We start from the raw sequence: 6,000 nt of genomic DNA on the forward strand, positions 1-6,000 counted from the left end.
AGATAGTGAGCTTTACAGGTGTTGGTAGGTGGATTTTCTTTGCTTTGGAACAAGGCTAGCTGTTTCTCCTTGTTTCCCATCTTTATGCTAAGCTAAGCTAGCTGCCTGCTGGCTGTGCTTCATGTCTACAGTGAAGGACAACATGTCTACTGGGAAAGAAAGAAAGAAAGAAAGAAAGAGGAACAAGGAAGTATCAGTATACAAGCCTGACGCTGCATGCTTTAAATGTTCCATGAACCATAAACAATCATGTGTGAAAATATATTCTGCATGAAATATCAGTTAAAATGCATAAGAAACAAATGAATGCAGACAAGAGAAGAGTGAGAGTTACGATCATGAAGGTGGAAGCATCCAAAATCTTTGCTGTAAATCACTCACATCACAACTGTCATCACATCCACTGTTTTGGCACAAAGCTTTGAAGGCGTCTCAAAACAATGCTCTTTGCCAGGAGACACGTGGCCCTGAGGCTGTCAAACTGACAGCAAGAGGAAGCCAAGAGGCTGTGAGCTGAATGACAGTCAAGGCAGTGGGAAGGCCGGCACGTTCTGGCCACACTCTCAGAGTGAAACACTTCCTGAGGCTCTGATGATCTTTGTAAAGCTGCCAGTGGAGTGACGGCCGTACAGAGTTCAGGTAATCCGGGGCTAACTGGCTCCATGCCCGCTAAATAGGATTGAAAGGGCTAGTTGAACCTTTTCCCATGTCCAACTGATGCTATGAAGACAAACTACGCAGACGGAAGACTCTTTGAGCCACAGGTCAGCCAAAGAAGCGTATGAATAACTCTTAAGTAACTCTTCAGGTATTATGGAGGACAAGCCACGCATCAGTCAGGCTCCTTAATTACTCTTTAAGATTAAAAATGCATCATAAATTAAAAAAGAGTTTTTTGTCCTAACAATTTAGTAGCCAAGAACAAAACACATTTCCTATACTTAGGTGTCCTTAAAAACACTTTACTAATTACAGCTTCCTTTTTCATTACCGTTGTACAATTTAATTTAAGATGCACACCACTACTTGGCAGATTAGGTCACACATTCATGTTGCTGTCATGATGCGTTATCATTTTCATCACTTCCTCTCATTTCTATTTCGACCAAGACTTGAACAGTATATTATACTCACTTCCTATGTAGAACTGATGCGTTTGTGGTTTCACAAAAAAACATAAAACATATCCTCCCATAATAACCAAGATGAACACCCCTAAGCTCAATAATTCAGTATACAGCAAATAACTTTGAAAAATCAGTTTATGTTATTTCAGTCGCTCAAAATTTTCCCATTGTGTTGTTCCAGGCATACTTAAGGTAAAATAAGTTGGAAAACTACTCAAGGGTCATTTTCAATGTTAGAGCTTAACAGATGACATTGACAAGCAGCCTGATGAGGGATGAAGTCAGGATGGATAAATGGGAGTTTGACCATGCTCATTTTGCTTAAACTGGCACTATCCAGTCGGAGCGGGTTGGGAATGTAGGAGGTATTCCATGGAGTGTCTAGAACGTCCCTTTTTCTCCATAAACAGATTAATCCTAAAGTTATCCTCACCATCTGGAGGACGGCCCTATGACTTTTCCATCTGCCTGGCAGGAAGGCTTGATGGCCAGGGCCTTTCCTCCACCATCTCTCCACAGGAAGAGTGCATCTTCCTCAAATATACACCGCTGCTTTGTCAGCCCACTCTCTGCAAAACTATGTGCTCTACAGCAGTGATTACTAACCAGAGGTAGTTCTGCAGTTGTCAGGGGAAACATCAGAATCAAAATCAGAAATAGTTTTATTGCCAAGTAGTTTTCACACATACAAGGAATTTCTCTGGTGATAGGTGCGTAAATATTGACCTAATCCTTGTGGCGTGAGGTTTTGGTCCTTATGGACCAAGGTGTGAGTGGTCAGCCACAATCTTTCCTGATCGCCTCAGAGTTGTGGAGGCGTGCAGATCCAGGAAGGATGGAAGATTGCAGCCAATCACCTTCACTGCGGAGCTGATGATACGCTGCAGACTGCCCTTGTCCTTGGCAGTGGCAACAACATACCAGATGTGGTGGAGGAGGTGAGGATGGACTCAATAATGGGGGTGTAGAATGCGCCATCATTGTCTTTGACAGGTTAAACCTCTTCAGCTGCTGCAGGAAGTACATCCTTTGCTGGGCTTTTTTGGTGTGGGAGCTGATGTTCAGCTCCTACCTGAAGTCCTTGGAGATGATGGTGCCTAGGAAGTGGTAAGACTCCAGAGTGTCAACTGTGGAGTCCCACAGGTTGACGGGGGTTGGTGGGGTGGGCCCTTTCTCAAATCCACCACCATCTCCACTGTCTTAAAAGCGTTGAGCTCCAGATAGTTCTGGCTGCACTAGTTCACCAGATGGTCAATCTCCCACCTGTAGGCGGACTCATCCCCACCATAGATGAGCCTAATGAGTGTGGTGTTATCCATTAACATCAGGAGCTTAATGGACTGGTGACTGGAGGAGCAGCAGTTGGTGTACAGGGAGAAGAGCAAAGGGGAAATAACGCAGCCTTGAGGGGAACCGGTGCTGATGGTCCTGGAGTCAGTTTTCCCAGCGTCACATGCTGCTTGACAGGAAGTCTGTGATCCACCTGCAGGTGGAGTCAGGCACGCTCAGCTGGGAGAGCTTGTCCTGAAGCAGAGTCGGGATGATGGTGTTAAAAGCAGAGCTGAAATCCACAAACAGGATCATAGCATAGGTTCCTGAGGAGTCTAGGTGCTGGAGGATGAAGTGAAGCGCCACGTTAGCTGCATCGTCTACAGGCCTGTTGGCTCTGTAGGCGAACTGCAGGGTAGTGTTGTAGTACTCGAGACCGGTCTTTTTGATGGTCTTGGTCTTGTCTCGGACTCGACCGCATTTGCACTCGGTCTTGTCTCGGTCTCGAACATTGAGGACTCGGGATTTTATTTCAAGTCAAGACCAGTCAAGACCATAACTTTGGGAATATCAATAAATTGTTTTTGCATTGTCTTATTTGTCAACATCCTAACTTTGATTGGAAGTAAAACATATTGCTTCAAATGCAACCAATAACCCTAATTAATGACGGTCACCCCTCTCTGCGATGCTTACGTTGATTTCAGCTCTTGGTGTTTGTATGTGGGTGTTTTAATGGGAATGTGGATCTTTCAGATCAATTTGTGAAGTACCTATGATCTCGTTCCACATTTTATTGCATGCCATGCAATGCAGGGAACTGGTCTTGGTCTTGACTCGGTCTCATCCTCCCTCTGTCTTGGTCTCAACTGCTCTCAGCCCCTAAAAGTCTTGGTCTTGTCTCGGTCTAGATAAACTCTGGTCTTGGTCTTGACTTGGTCTCGGTTTGGGCGGTCTTGACTACAACACTACTGCAGGGGGTCCACGAGTGGGTCTGTGATGGATTTGAGGTAGGCAGTAACAAGGCGCTCAAAAGACTTGAATACTACAGAGGTAAGGGTGACAGGTCTGTTGTCATTTAGTCCTATGGTCCTTGGTTTTTTGGGTCTAGGATTTGAAGCAGGCAGGCACATGTCTCCACAGCTGTACAGTGCTTCAGGGTTGTTAGGGAGACAGAGTTTGGCCCAGCTGCTTTGGCAAGGGGGTTGTGCCTCCTCAATAGATGGTGGATTGGGACTGATCGGTGGAGTCATTGGAGTCAATGGTGTCAGGACTGTTGCCCGTGATGTTACACAGCTGTCCTCACAGAAGCTGATGTAGGACATCATAGCCTCTGTGAACCCAGACTGTTGGACATCCTAGTCCAAGCACACCCAAAGGTCATCTATAGCTTCGCTGGTTCACTGTTTTGATATCCTCACCACAGGTGAAAAAACATACACCTCCAACTTTCATTTAAGCATCGCAACTAATTTGGAAAATGGAAATTACGATTTGATAAAATACAAAATAAATTCACATAATGAGTCAGTCATAATAAACCCTGAAGAAGATGTGTTGTGATAGAGTGTGTGAAAACTATTGAGCAGAGCAGTTGAAATAGTTTGCTAGATTTGCGCTCTACTAACATTTCATTGTAATTCACCGCGGTCAAATAAGAATTTGTTATGATTACATTACGATCAAAAACTAGCAAGTGCACAACTTCGCTAACACAGCCAAACATCAAGCAAGTGCAACATCACAAAACATGGCTATATTACTTACTTGATTTATAGCTAGCGGCAAAACCTCTGTCAGTAAAACATCTGGCTGATTTTGCTCAAGTCAACAACTTTGCTAACAGGCAAACATCAAGCAAGCACAACAACACAGACACAGCAAGAAGGCCAGCTCAGCTTCGGTCTTACATCCTTTCAGCTCTTTTAGCTAATCCCAACGAGTGAAAGACAGTATGCTCTTGTCCGGTCCCTGGTCGGCCACTCTATTTTTCTATCTTAATTCGCAAAGTCTTCTTCAGTCTCTTCGCAGCCTCTGCCATGATATCCAAAAATTCTTTACCGAGAATACCGAGCTAGCTTGCCCTAAAGCGCCGTTGTCACTGGGTGGGATCAGATCCCTTTAAAGAGAGAGCTGCGTCATCTCCATTCACTCCAGTGGACCAGTTTTTCACAGCAATGGCAGATCACATGCTGTCTCAATTCGGGTACTTCCTTGAGTATACGAACATGCAGTATACTGCGTACACTACGTACTTACTTGCTTAGTGCGTTAATTTTGACAGGGTAGTGTTGTCTCAAATCAAATACTGCTGTTGTGCACTAACCGGAAATGACTATCACAAGATTGCACAGAGGCTGCCTGCAGAGCTCCAAAACAACAGCCATAATAATAATAATAAAAAAAGTAAGGATAGTCCCCCTTTTCATACTATTTCTATTTATTTTTATTTTTTTAAGTTTCAAAAACCAATAATTTTCTGTACATAACGAGCCAGATGTTTCTTCATTTAATTTAAACTACTCAAATCTAATGACAGAATAACAGCAGTATGAGCATTTAAACTATCTTACAGCTGTGTTTTCCTCTGCCGTTTTTTGCTGCAGCGGTATGTGTGACTGCGGGAGCAGAGGGCTCTGTGAGCGGGCGGCTGGCCGGCCTCGCTAGCTCCTCCGGCATGTTGGCGCGAGCTTCCCCCGCCGCCACTTGCGGAGCTTCTGAACTCCGAAAACGTTCAAGCTTATTTTTAATCCGCCATCACTTTTCGTAAAACTGTCAATATTCGACATCTACACGTTTGATTTCTCGCCTCAAAACTTCTCATAAGTGGATTTAGTGATGAAATAGAGTACGAAACTTGTAAAAGCCGTTCTGTTGTTGGTCTCTCCCTTCTCCTCTTCTGCCGTGCTGTTGGTCCCGTCCCTTCAGCTACGTAGCTAAAATGGCGGTCGTTGAGGGTGAGAAGTGTCCATCATTCCACACTCAACTAATTAGCCGGTATGAGTGCACCATCCCGGTAGTGGCAGTGCACTGCATTTTGCCATATTTCTCAGTGTGAACCTTTTTATATACAGTATGTATGCATTCAAAAAAGTGTAATAATGGAAGTGCGCGAACTGAGACACAGCAGACACTGCTAGCAGCGTAGCGGAGCTGCAATAGAAAATGCTATTTGGGATGCACATTTAAAAGGTAAGACTTAGATAAAAATAGATTATATATTATTAGCACAACTGAATCAAGTTAACATGTGCATTAAAGCATGTTAGTGGATATCCCCCAGTAAATTAGAAGACTTAGGACAACAAATTAACAAACAAATTATGGTACTGGCAATGGATAAAGTTAGCAGCACACAATATAAACAGGGGCAGCCTATTAATTTATTTTAAAATACGTATTTTTATATATTTTTGTTCTGGGGGGGGGGTATTTCATTTTATTTACATATATTAGTCGTGCCTATATGAATAAAAGATTTCAAAACGTTTAACATTAATTATATCAGAACAGTAAACTGCGTGGTGGAGGAGCAGTGATGCTAAAGAGTACTACGTGGACCCATGGTGAGATGGAAAACAACAAAGAAGATATAACACATAAG

This window comes from Micropterus dolomieu, linkage group LG03 (assembly GCF_021292245.1).
Source record: "Micropterus dolomieu isolate WLL.071019.BEF.003 ecotype Adirondacks linkage group LG03, ASM2129224v1, whole genome shotgun sequence".
Lineage (NCBI taxonomy): Eukaryota > Metazoa > Chordata > Actinopteri > Centrarchiformes > Centrarchidae > Micropterus > Micropterus dolomieu.